This window comes from Mauremys reevesii, linkage group 10 (assembly GCF_016161935.1).
Source record: "Mauremys reevesii isolate NIE-2019 linkage group 10, ASM1616193v1, whole genome shotgun sequence".
Classification (NCBI taxonomy): Eukaryota; Metazoa; Chordata; order Testudines; family Geoemydidae; genus Mauremys; species Mauremys reevesii.
Window position 1 is genome coordinate 74,988,441 of NC_052632.1, and position 14,383 is coordinate 75,002,823.

A 14,383-nucleotide genomic window follows, 5' to 3' on the forward strand; every position below is an offset into this window, starting at 1 on the left:
CATCATAGGTGGTGTAAATATTAGCCATGTGAACTGGAATAAAAGGGCCATTGCCTGAGAGGATGCCAAATTATAGATAAGAATGGGATCATTCTCTATTTGCATACAAATTAACAAATATTGTCCCCTTCTCACACAAAGAGTGAAAGGCCAAAGTCTCTCTTCACAACCAAAAATTTCAAGGTCTTTCACAGTTCAGTTCAGCTTATGTTTTATTTTTTAGGCAAGTTGTTCAGTTTCTATGAGCTTTGCTAGCACATCTTAATCCTGACGAGCAGCACCTGCCTTATTGCCAGCTCCATCAGTTCTGCCAATATACCTCAAGCAGCACCCCTACTTTTCCAGTCCCAGCACACCAGCTTAGTCAATGAGCCTCCATCCTGCTCTGGAGTACCCCTCATACTTCAGACACAGTCTTGCTTCTTCTTCCCCTCAGCTCAGTCAGTAGCCTTCAGATCTTACCTTTGTAGTCCCCCTGCTGTTCTAACCATAGTCTCTCAAGCCGTTCTGCCAACACACCAAGGTACTAACCTGTAGGACCTAAGTAATTTCAGCCCTGGATTAATCTTAAACAACTGAAATCCTGCAATAATAGTGTACAGGCAAGTCTCATCTTACGCAGTGATTCCGTTCCACGGTTAGGGCGTAAAGCGAAAACCACAGATAAAAAAATTACATTGAGTTGAATGGCGGGCGGAATTGCCCGCACTACAGCTACAGTATTAACATTGTTATTTTTCTCTTTTTGTTTTTGCCAACTGCGTAAAGCTGAAATCGCGCATGTTAAATGCGTGTAAGATGCCACAGACCTGTATGTGATATAGTTCTGTGAGATCAGGTAATTTCCTCCCTCAGTTTATAACACATTTCAGTGATGTGCTTCACTGTCTGTCGCAGAGGCTCACAGCAGTAAGGAAAGAGGAGAGGGAGCCAGCAAGATGGAAACTTTTGAAATCCAACGACAGCTCTTTTGTGCTTATTGATCCCTCCTTTAGTTAAGCCTGTAGCCCTTTCTCCATGTTGTTCACACAGCAGATGAATAAGGCTGAGAAGTCAGACACCATGTGGTTCCACTGAGAGCAGAAGCATTACAGAGACTATAAATGGGAATTAGGAAAACTATCACTTTCCAGATTGATTTTTATAAAGTATTTTAATATTTCAAAGAATTCCTTCTAAATGTTTTAAGAGCTTTAAATTAGAAGCTGTAACCTGATCATAAATTAAAAACCAGCCTTTACCAGTGAAGAGCAGTGCAAAGTTATTTATATGTTTATAATTTATTTCCATTCCCCACCAAGATCTCTGGAGACTCTGATTCTCATTTCCAAGAGAATTCTAAGAGAGAATGCAGCATTCATGCTAAATCTTCCACTACACCTAAAATAAGTACCTGCAACACTTGTCATTTGTCCTCATGCACCAACATCTATCCAAAGAACATGAAATTTTAAATATCAATAAATATTCTGAGGTCCACACAAGCAGAGCATCTAATTTCCACATCAGAACTCAGATAAGTAGGAATACAGGTGTATATTCATATCCAAAAGGAATTTCAGTTGGTGCAACATCTCAAGAGAAGAGCTCTGTTCTTGAGGAGCAGTGTTAATGCAGGTTTCCCTCTACAGCTGCAAATGAAGCTCAGACTCACAGTCATGCAAACAAGGTAAGATTGAGTTCTGTATTTTTATATCATTTGTATTACATCTCTCATCTGAGTCGGGCACCCATTGTGCTAGTTAGAGTACAGACATACAGAAAAAGATAGCTGAACATGGGCAAAACTGGGAGGATGCTGATATGAAGAAAAAACAAGCTGATGAACTTGCCTCCTCTTTGATACACCTCACTATTGATGGCACCTTCCCTCAGACTGTTAAATAATTTCACAATCTTGGGATTTGCTTCGGGCTTCTCAATGCTAATGGGTGTCCCAATAGCCGTTGCAACAAAGCAAACCTACTTCCATCTGTGACTGGCTAGAAAACTGAGCCCCATCCAACTGGCCACAGTGTTCCACACATTTCTATTCTGTAAGTCTCATGTCTGCAACTTGTTCTATATAGGAATGAAGACACCCACCCTGAGTAAAGTCCAACTAGTACAAACCATAGCAGCTCACCTACTCGGCCACATAAGTCACAACTAACACATCTCCCCAGTACTCTACTCTCTGTGCTGTCTCTCTATTTACTGCAGAGTGCAAGTTAAGATCTCTGTCCTAATATTCAAAGTTCTCCATGGGTTTTGCCTTAGCTATCTGAGAAACCTTTTCCTCTGTAATTATGACCTCTCATAACAGCTACAGTCCACTGGAACAATGAAACTGTCACCGAACATATGAAAGCTTGTAAGAACAGGAGGCAGACTTTTCACAGAAGCTAGATCTACACTCTGGAACTCATTGCCACCAGAAATGAGAATGACCATGGAACTCACCACATTCAGAACTAAATGCAAAACTTTTTTTTTAAACTTAGCTTCCTCTCAGTTTCTGCACTCACATGAGACACAATACCCCACACATTCCTGAACTCCAGAAGCAAACACCATTTTATGTAACCCTACTTAATCCCACCAATGCATTTTTGTATACATTTTTTTGAGTCCTGCGACACAGTTGCTCATAATTAAACTTTCTAATTAGATAATATGATTAGATTAAACAAACATAGTTTATAACAACACATACCCCTCTCACAAAAAACCTCCACCATGCTAGGTGCTCAGATATTGTGGTGATGGGGCCCATGGAAATAAAGAGTCAGACAGACAGCAGTTAGAATTACTAGAGACATCATTTTGATCATGCCGTAAGAGCTGGAAGAAAGTTACAGTCATTGCTTCGCACACTACAAAATATTTACAAGGCCTCACATTTAAACATTACTTTGTTTCATTAAAAAAGTCTCCCTACTTTGTTCCATGTAAATTAAAAGGTAGATGATTCATCAATTATCATCTTGGTTCCACAAGTTATTTCATGGCAGGCCATACCTGCCAAACCAACAGCTCTAAAGCGCCACCTAATGGCCTTAGAGTCAAGTACATATTTACGACACTCGCATAGCAAATAAAACCTGGAGGGAGACCAGCCACATTGTTTTGGGATTTTCTTGCATTTTTATAAAGGATTTATCCAAACGCCTGGCATGTCATTAGTAATTCTGAAGGTCTGTAGGGGAATAATTCCTCAGTGGCTCCTTAAAACTGTTTGATAAACAAGCATTTTGAGTATGATAATGAGGTTAAAGCCACAGAAGAATTACATTATAATTAGAGCGGTTACAAGCTGCTGAAAACTTTGATACTCAAGTTGCCTTTGTTTAGTTACAGTCTGACTGCCAAATGACTGCAACTTCATATGCATTTGTGCTGAGAGGCAGTGACATGCTCAGCCCTGCTAAATTAATCTCAGTTATTTCTTTTATTTATTAAGATATTTGCACATGGCAGGATTAATGTAGCTGATATAATCTACTTAGCAATGTTTTCAAGGTAGGTTTGTGCCTTAAAAAGCATAATGAAAATACATGCATACATATATACTGGAGCCATGGGATAACATTAACAACTGTGATATAATTCACAGAAACTACATGAGAAAATAATAATTATATTACAAAAGAAATATCACAGTAGCATACACTAATGCACTTAGCTGTCAAACAAACAGCGTTCTTTAAAATGATTATTGAAAAGCACTATAAAGAAATAAGCCAGATAAACAGATACAATTTATTTTATGTAACATCTATCATACTGCAGATCACAAACTACTTTATAACCCTTTACAAAAGCAGGTATTACAAATGTGGGGGAAGAGCTACAGGTTAAGTAAATGACTTACATTTGGTTACGTGCTTAGTAACCAAACACTGAAATACAAAGGAGGTAGTAGGTCTGGAATTTGCATATACTCTGCAAATCAAGACACCTTTGGATCAGTGCCAGTTTACTATCATTTGGTTACCTGGTTACCCTTCAGTAAACAGGTTCAATGGAAGATTTAGAAAATAGAGATGTTTGGGCGGGATTAAATGGATTTTTATCACCAACAATACATCCCACTATGTGGAATTTGATGGCAAGAGGTTCCTCCAAAACTATATTTATTTCAAATATTACAAAATACACATGTACATAATACTTTCCCTTTGTTTCCAATAACATATCTAAATGTAAACAAAAGCGGCCCTATACCTACACAATAATAGCAAATGAATACAAAACCATATAGTAATTTTAAGCCTGTTATTTATTTTGAAATAATTAATAGTTGTTTCCCATTTCCTTTCAAACAGCTCTGAGTTCTGTGTTGCTCTTGCTGAGACTTGCTTCATTATCAAGTTTAGGCTGAGCCATTCAGTCTTTGGGTCCTGTCGAGTTAGTACGTGCCATCAGAATTGCTTTTTTTTGGCTAGCGTTAACAGTAACAGAACAATCATATCTGTTTTATGGAGTTGCAACACTTCAGTAATATCTATTACTGATATTACTGTTGTGATAACTGAGCCTACAAATGTATTCTAATCATGAGCTCAACTTAAAAAAGTATGTTAAAGTTCATAAGATGTCACACTAGCCTATAAGAACAAATGTTGATGATAAAAGGTATGAAAAGGTGACAGAAAAACTGAATTAATTTAAAGAAAAAGACCTACTAACGTAACTCAAGGACTGTGTGAGGTCCAGAAATCAGTGAACCAAAATTGATGTGTAAGAAACGAGGCCTTATTGGTGGACAAAATAATAAAGGGATGGGCTATTCCATCCATCATTCTCTTTTTAGGCCCTTAAAGAAAGAGATCTGGGAGGGGGGGAGGGGAGAATAAGAACAGATGGAAGCTACTGAAGCAAGCTTCACTATCGTGGCTGCCACCCCCACCATCTGCTGGGATCCCAGGCCTTCGTCATCTTGGTCCTAAGGGATGTCTTGAGCAGACCCATCCAGAGAGAGGAACCCAGATAACATCATTACCTCTTCCGGTTCCAACTGAATCCCAAACACCAGCTGGGATGAAATGGGATCTGACTTTAACAACAACAGCTCCAGCCCATCTCAACTAACTTCTTCTCTTTTCCCAAAACAGACAGTTATCATCATCAGTGATACAATCTAAGTCCCGGTCTACACTGCGGGGGGGATCGATCTAAGTTACGCAACTTCAGAAGTTGACGTACCTAGATCGTCTTACCGTGGCGTCTTCGCCATGGTGAGTTGACTGCTGCCGCTCCCCTGTTGACTCCACCTGCGCCTCTCACAGTGGTGGAGTACAGGAGTCGCTGGGAGGGCTCTCGGGGATCGATTTATTGCATCTAGACTAGACGCGATAAATCGACCCCTGCTGGATTGTTTGCTGCTTACCAATCCGGCGGGTAGTGTAAACATACCCTAAGAAACTGTCAAACAAGAGGCTTTTCCTTTCTCTGCAGCTAAGGGGAAAGGGTTGTTGTTCAAATGAAAGTTGTATATAATACTTACATTTCAAATTTTTTAACTGTTTTTACTTCTTTTTTTCATCTTTAATAAAAGGTTAAAGGGATTTTTAATGATGTGTTTGTCACGGTACTAAGCAGGCTGAGGTCTCTGTATACTAAAGCCTGAACCTTGCTTAACATTGTTTAATGGTGGACAGTGTCTGGGTTATGTTAACACCTTTGGCTCATTTATTCCATCTAATTTAATACAACAATTGTGGTATTTTAGGAACAAACATTTCTATGGTGAGCATTAGGCTTATATCACTGACACAAACACTGCATGCTTAAGCATTTGCATTCCCACACATGGTAGTGACTTCCGATAGAATGGAACTCCATGTATAATGAAGTAGGAAGAACATTCTAAATTCCATGCATTTAATTCCAGGTCTAGTGACCCTCTTCTGCTTGTTGTGAAGTTCTTTTGTGGAGAAGAAAATGACAATTATAAGAGGTTTCATTTTGCTTGGAAGGAGACAGATGATCTTACTTTGTGCGGCATTTGAAAGAGATGCAAAACCAAACTAAACTAATTCTGTGAACACCTATTGAGATATGGTCCAGGCTCTTTTATTTGCTTAAGGATGCCTATTAACTCATTACTGTTTAATATTTTATGCCCTTCCATACAGATATTCCAAACGGGAGCCACATAGCCACACCTGAGGACCTGGTCTGAGGAATGCATAGAGCAGGGGATGCAAAGGTGATTTTAAGCCACATTCACATTCTCTTTATACTGATCCAGCTGGGCACCAGAAGAGTCTCTCATCATAAATCCGAACAGCCCTAAGACTACTCCATCCCCTACATAGGCAACAAGGGATATAGGGGACACTGCTAGCTTTCTACCACTAGAGGATCTACCTTGCACTGGAGTGATAATCTCAGGGACAGCTTTTCTGGGTTTAGGGCGGTACTTTGCCATTATCACAGCAAAAAACAGCCATAATAGGGAAGAATTTAGGCCACATATCTTAGGGGTGACTGCCCCACTCCTGGAGAACAGGGCTTAAAAGCAGCCAAGCTAGCCACGGCTGGGGCCAGGCCAATCAGGCCCTGATAAGAGGGCTGGAGGGCCAGAAGCCAGAGCCAGAGAAGTCTCACTCCAGCCCTGGAGTGGGAAGAGCTAGCTGCCTGGGAGCAAGGTACCTGAAGCAGAGCAGTGCTGGGGAAAAGGGCAAGGGGAGCTCCAGCCTGGTAAACGCCCCCAGGCTGCAGGCCTTGTTGAAGGCCTACGAAGTTCTGGGGTTGCAGAGGCTGCAGCCCTGGCTTAGGCAGAGGCAGTTGGTCCGACCCCCTTGCCAATGATGAGTGGCCTTTTACAGACTGCAGTTTGCCCCAGTGAGAGGGGCTAGATGACGACTGGCAGTAGCCACTGAGGCAAGGTGGGTGTAGAGGGAGGGAGTTCCCCTGGGAGGGGGGACCCAGAGTGGGGGTACTGCAGGGGCAGAACCCCGAGGTAAAGGGCACCGGGGTCCAGGAGGGCCACGGGGCCAGTGGCAGGCGAGACACCGGCCTGCAGAAGGTGCTCCATATGCTGGAAAAGAGCTAATTCCCAGAAGACCAGCAGGAGGTGTTGTGCCACTGAGACTCGACTTTGCTACACGTTCCTTTACAGAGGATGGGACCGCAGTGTGGTCTCCAGCACAGGATCTCTCCTACAAAGTCTTTAAGCACAAGGACCCTGCCACACTAACAGAACTAGAGACGCAAGGATGTAAGCTAATGAAGACTTAATTCCCTTCTTTTGCTGGCTGTTGATCTTTGCCATGAAGACGGAGCTGGCACATGTGAGTCAAACCATGCTGCAGGCTGCACTAATTGATGGGATCACAGGGATAAGGAAAGAATGAGCTGGTCCAGAACCACAGCCAGAGGACAGGGCTGGCCTTAGACAGAGGGAACTCAGCGGAGCATTTGTTGCCATGTTGGCTTTGGTGTTTGTTTTCCCCATTTCACCACATTTACACTCTGGAGGTTTTGCACTGATTCACGCTATCCCTTCTCCAACATTAGCATCCAGGGGCTGCAAGGTCCCCTGCCAAGCCAGATAATCACAAGGTCCCCTGCAAAGACAGCAAGGGGCACCAGGGGTAGCTTGGGGCCTCACAAATTGTAAGCCAAGCTCTGTTGAAAGACAAATAAGGCTATGTCTCTATCATAAATGGAGCATGTAATTGCAGCACATGTAAACACACTCAAGTTAGCTATGAAGCCATGGCAGCATGGGTTTCAGTGCTGGCTAGCCCCCTAAGTAAGTACCAGAGTCCAAGGGGGGCTTGTACATCCTGCACTAAATCCCATGCTGCTACATCTTCACTGCTATCCAAGTACCTGAGCTTGGATATGTCCACATATGCTACAATTAGACACCCGACTGCCATACAGATGTAGCCTAAAAGGCCGAAAATTCCCAAAAGGGATTGAAGAGCTCAAGCTAGACGCGTTTCTGAAGAGATGCAGTTTAAAACCAACAACATGGTATATGCATATGTGTTGTCGCTACCTTATTACCAGTCAGTGCTGGTGCTACAGTCATGTACACTAAGCCTTTAAGTGTCTGTAGTTTATCTAAGTATTATGCTCAACCTGCCTTGTATTGTGTCACTGGTATATTTTGCTAGCAAGTGGAAGATGCATTCGTTACACCTCTAATTACAGCAGGAATTGACCAAAATGCTCAATTTTAGTGGAGAGTAATTTCCACTGCAGGTGTCTGAAATTAGCAGAGAATGAGTCTGTTGATGTTTGCAGACCCAACCTTTCCAACTTTTTATTTGGAAATAAACCTCCTGAATATACAGCTCCCTCTTAATGTGTGTGTGTGTGTGTGTGTGTAACTTTCCACTGTAATTCTGCATAAATATTTTAAATAAATCAATAATGGTTTCCTCCAGTGACAGAACATAAATGAAATTTGTAGGGAAAAGAAAAAATATTTTTAGTGAAATCTGTTGAAAACTGCATGAGGTTTGCATGGAAATTCTTCTCACCACTCCTTCTCCTGTTTCCTATAATCATAAATAATTCACCACCAAAATCCCCATCCTGAGCAGGAACTGAACAAATGAAATAAAACACAAGATCTGCAGATATCTATGTGCTTTGCAAAAGGCATAAAAAAATTCTACTTAAATTAGGTTTTCACTTGTTGGGAAACTTGCATATAGATAGAATTGTGCTTGAGAGGCTGAGATTTGATTCCCTTATCAGGCTTGGTAAGTTGGCCAACATGAAGCAGAGTGTTAGCTGTGAGCTCCTGTATTTCAAACATGTGGGGAAGGAAAAATAATTGCACAAGGACAGTTCCAATTCATGGTAAACACGTGTTACTAAAACAGGTGAACAATTCAAATATCACATATTTGCCAAGGTAGGAGACTGGACCATGCTTTCTGCTGTCAACTGCAAGAAGTTGCTAGAGCTTCCTTGCGTCTGTCTCATCATGCTCCAAAGATCTTGAAGGCAAAGAACATAGTTACTGGATAATCCAGTTTTAGATCAGTGGAATATGATTTGTAATTGTAGGATGATGTTGTATAATTTCATGCTACTGGTGTCAACATCATTCATCCCCTCCTCCCTCTCTCCCCCGCAGTTCAAACATCACTTCCAGTAGAAGGAACTCAGCCATCTAGACAGAGTACTGTTTCAGAACGTGAGCCTGTTGAGGCCGCTGCTCCTGCAGTGATTTCTCTCTGGTCTCTAGGGATTAAGTTGAGAATTACAGCTTGACAGTGGGATAGTGTCTTCTCAAAGCAATAATAAATAATAATAACCACCAAAGTGTGAACTTGTTTAACTCTTTTTAGTTCTCATTACAGGGAGACAATTATAGCACTGGCTGGAGACATGTACTGTGTGACAGGCACCGCCTTGGCCCTGTCACAGCGTTGTATTCTCCCCTCACTGAAGTTGGTGTAAATCAGGAATTGAAGTCAATGGAATTACATCAGTGCTGAAGTAACTTGGAGGAGAATCAAGCCCAGAGTTAGGCCAGAGTGCATTAATCCTGACCTGCAGTTGCCTCTTTTAATCTACTAATGGGTGATACTGAAAGGAAAGAGTCAATAGAGATGGATAAGAAAGGAAAGGCAGAAAGAATATGACAATACAAGGAAGGGAAGAGCTGTAGAAAGAGAGAAAGTTAAAGGCGAAAGGCATCTTACCAGAAACAACACCTTTGATCGCTCACATTGAGGGTAATGAACTTAGAAAATCCAACTCAGGCCAGGTGTCAGGAAGTGGGACAAGTGATAAGAACCACCTGACCTGGAAAATGCATTTGAAAATAATAGATGGAAAGGGCAAAGCATGTTGCATTTCTTGTGGCACAAAAATTCTCCCTGACAGAATCATTTTTTTCCTCAGAAGGATCCATGGATTTAGCCCACAGCCCCAGAATTAGGATTCAAGCCTCGCAGCACATCCATTTGTTCCTCTTCTCCCCTCCTCCCCCCACCATTTACCTGTGAATTAACTGCAAAGACAGCACATGCTCAGCAGGCCTTCCCAATGGAACCTGCTCCAACTACTACTTGTCACAGCCCAGTCCTCAAGTCCTGGGTTTTAACCACCTTTATTTCAGTTTCCTGATCTAAAACTTCTAAATTACCTCTAAAGCACTGTTACTGCCCCCAATAAGCTCTTCTTGTCACTCCATTCCTGACTAGCAACTCCCTAGCTGTTCTAGTCCCAGGTCTCTCCTGAGCTATTACTGCCAGGCATGCTCAGTACCTAGCGCTAGATTCCCAACTGGTATAAACTGACATAGCTCCACTGAAACAATGAAGCTATGTGTATTTACATCAGCAGATGTTGTTTCTGATGTAAAAATGCTTCCTAAGGGCAAATTCATCATCCTGTGACTTAATCCAGACATGAACCTAGGTTGCCATAGATAAAAGGTTTATACGTTAAGCCACAGCTCATCTACTCCTAAATACTGGTATAAACGCAAAGATCATTTCCCTCAGCATGTGCATTGTGCTTTGGGATAATTTACCAGCAAGTTAGGGGGGGGAAAAAGAACTGGAGTTCAGGTCACTAAATTATTCTGCTGTTGACCCTACTTGTCCCAAAACAGCCTATATGGTGAAGAACTCTTGTGTGTGTATTTTACTGGAGACAGTCTTTATTGAGTATCAGAGGGGTAGCCGTGTTAGTCTGGTTCTGTAGAAGCAGCAAAGAATCCTGTGGCACCTTATAGACTAACAGTTTTTTTGCATGAGCTTGAGCTTTCGTGGCCCATTTCTTTCGGATGGTTTATTGATTCATCTACAGGGCAAAACCACCACTTTTTTGGTGCCATGTTTATCATGTGGTTTGGTATTATCTGTACAGAGGACCCCAAATCATACTATATCCATGTTATCCAATGGTGAGACAACTGCATGAAAACTAGGGCTGTAGCAAGGTTCCATCACACAGTTACAACATGGTTTTGTCCCATCTACACAGGCAAGACCAAATCACATTATGACACTATGAGGGGCTATCATGTTATAATACTGTAGCTGTCCTGCTAAGTGGTTGCAGATGTTGGGGACATGCAGATTGGTTTCCCATTGGAGAAGAAATCAGTGACATGGAGTCATTTTTTAAAGCACGACTTGTTTTATTTACATTATATACATCAGTTCTTGAACAGAGGTGGTCACAAATGGTATGCAGAAAACCCATCTTTAAGAAATCTCAGCCCAACATCAATGCCCGGTTTTTAGGGAGCAACTCTTATTAATTATTTGCCATAAAAAGTAACTAGCTAGAGAGATGAAGGCACAGAACAAACTCTCTTGATATTGGCAACAGTTCCTCCCAAAAGAAACTACAACACAAAACAATCAAGAATATAGCATATCTTCAAAGACTCAACATTACCTGTTAACCATACCATCTGATGAGCAAAAATCCAATTTTTGTAGGAGATGAGAGGAAACTGATGTCATCAAAGGGGAGATATCTCAGCATTGTGAAAGATTTGCATGGGCAAATTCTGCAATTATTAAAGGCACCTTCAGGCAACCCAATTAAATTCAATGGGGTACATGGGTATAACTCAAGATAGAATGTAACCTGCAATTCATAATCTATTCTGTATTCTGCTGGAGTCTGCAGCTGTGTTGTGCTGATATTTAGGTGTTCTATTATGAGCTTCTTACTTTGATATGAATAAATACATTGATGATAGAAAGCCTGGGCAAAGTTAAACTCAGGGGGACTGCAAAAGGGTTTTTTGTTTGTTTATTTTTAAAAATTACTTCAAGTCTCTTCAGTGGTTTTATTTTGGGGACCAAGATTTTTTAAGGGATCCAGAAGAACTTGCAGAAAATATCAGCTGGCTATCTTACTTTCTGAGTTATTTTTTTCAAGCAGTTTGTTGCAGGATAATTAAATACACTCCATGCTAACTAATTCTGTCTCTGCGGAAGCAGAAGTGAGAGAATTTGCTAGTGAAACAAAATAAAACAGTTGTAAAAGAAGATTATGGATGTCATCAGGTTGTGCTACAGCACTGATCTTTGGGAGATAACACCAGTAGCCCACCCCTCCATCCCAATGTTTGTGGGAGAGAGGGTACACTGATGACCATCTCCTGAAGTCCAGAGATAGCAGGATCATAGAGTGTAGCAATTCATTCAACACATACACACACCATAAGCTAACTGTATATATGCAGCATGGGACAGCAAGTCACAACATTCAGCCCCCGAACCATGGGTCTATACTGGGCCAGGTAAGACTGCAGCTGCACTTAATTTAGGTAGGATATTTTTACTGTTCTAAAAACCCAGTGCAAAGTGTCCAGTTGACATCAGTGAAAAAATATAGGCTAGCATGGTAAAGCCACTATAATGCTTTGGTGTTATTGACTATTTGGCTGTGTGACATAATGTCAGCAAAACTGAAGGTCTGAATGAACATGGAGACACTCGCTGGGTTGCATTTGCAAAGGGGATTCCTACCCTCAAGTCCATTGACACAGCAATGGATATGCTCCAAAGCCCACTGAAGTCAAAGAATGACTCTCAATGGGATTTGAACCAGGCCCAGTGTGGGGAAATCCAGGAGGACTAATTCCCTTTTTGCTTCACCAAAAGGTAGCCCTGCCAGGTCGAGTTTAGGATTTAGTTGATGAAGCAGGGTTAGGGGAACTCAGGACCGAATGCACATAAGAACTAATTTCTGTTTCATCCCAGGACAAGGTGATCCACCAGATGGGAGCTGTGGTACAAAGATGGAACAATATGGGAAGAAAACAATGCTGAATGCAGGGAGACTGAATGGCCTTCTCATCCTAAGAGTCACATCAGGTGAGTGGTGCAGTGTACTGGTAGAGAAGTTTTGTGAAAGCCCTTGGTTGATTTTGCTTGAAAATTCCCTTAACATCTGCTTTCTTCATGTACCCTTGTAAAAGTGATCCTCAGCACAATGACAACAGTGGCTTTTGATACATTGGCGTCCTGTTTCTCTTCATCGTTATTGTGAAGCTTTACTGGTGAGGTGGTGCAGTTATTGTCAGTCTTCAGCACTAGGTAAGGTGCGAAGCTCCCCTTTTCTATCCTCTCTCCTTGTTTGTCAACAAGCGAGAACCAGCTTGTGCTGGAAATGGCTGATCCAAAGGAGAATTTTCATCTCTCCCAACTTTCCAAGCCACTATATCTAACTTCCCTCAACAATCAGACAGCTCTGCTGCTGCTGTATTGTTTGCATTTAGGGATCAGTCCTGCAAAGTGCTGAGTACTCCCAACTCCCACTCAGCACCATAGAGAAGTATTCAGCACATTGCAAGATCAAACCCACAGAAAGCAATAGAGTATAAACTCACCCTCTCCAAGCCCTGAAATCTGACCACAGACCCTGTGTAAAAGAGCCATTGCCCTACCCACCATCTCATATGTCTGCAAAGCCTTTGCTGCATAAATAACAACAATAATCTCATCCCTGAACCTTCTTCTAGCCAAGCCATTGGGCCAAGTGAATATAAAACTTTAAAGATAAAGTAAGCAAGCTCTCATTTGCAATTTTCTCCCAGTGAACCCGTGGAGACTGAAGACAGCGTTACAAATTCTCAGAATATTTAACTGCAATCAAGGGATTACCCTCCATCATTATCCTATAACGAAGAGAACAGGTTAATAGCTGTCACTGCCATTTCTAAATAGAGTACTATATAATTATGGGTTGTTAATGCACATCCCTACCACGGTGTATCTGTAACCTAACACAATAACAGCAGTTATGTTTCACAAGACACTTTGATTTCTTGTAGTCCTTATAAGATTTTAGTAATCACAGTATTTATGGGAAGTGGGGGAAGGAGGAGGAGGGTAAATCTTTTTCTTCTTTTTTTAAATTTTTGTTTACCACACAGTTCTCACCACTTTTCTGACATGCGAGAAATGCCTGGGGGAAGCCAGTCTTTAGCAAAGCAGCCAGTAAGCAATTTATTTATGGTAAGAACAGGGGTGTAGTTACAAAAAAAAGGCACATCTCACTTCACGGGTGTGTGCGATTACAAAGAAGCGACAGAATGATGGCCAGGGGCTGGCCTTTAATAACCCCTTTCCCTTCCAAGCACCCTAATCTCTTTCTCTCCATCTAATACCCCGACCAGGTACACCTTTCCTTTCCTTTCTTCTTTGCAATGTTAACAAGGGAGAGGTGTCAGCTGACTCTTGTTTATTTGTGCCTTGCTCTCTGGCTCCTCTGCAGAGAGACTCCCAACATAAGGGATTTGGGGTGGAAAGGGACATCTGCCATGGTCTGTAACCTGAGGGTCCCCCCACTCAGCCAATGAGATGCCTAGTCAAAGGCCAAAAGCTGATCTTGCTTGCCCAGTGCAATCCCAGTGACTTCAATACGGTAGCACAGGCTGCAAGCGAGGGTGATT

General features: G+C 41.8%; 1 protein-coding gene across 2 annotated transcripts in view; it reads right to left on the bottom strand.

The window, feature by feature from the left end:
• The window catches only part of CARD11 (caspase recruitment domain family member 11), a 182,769-nt gene that overhangs the window by 108,433 nt on the left and 59,953 nt on the right, over window positions 1-14,383 (bottom strand). The window lies entirely within an intron of this gene.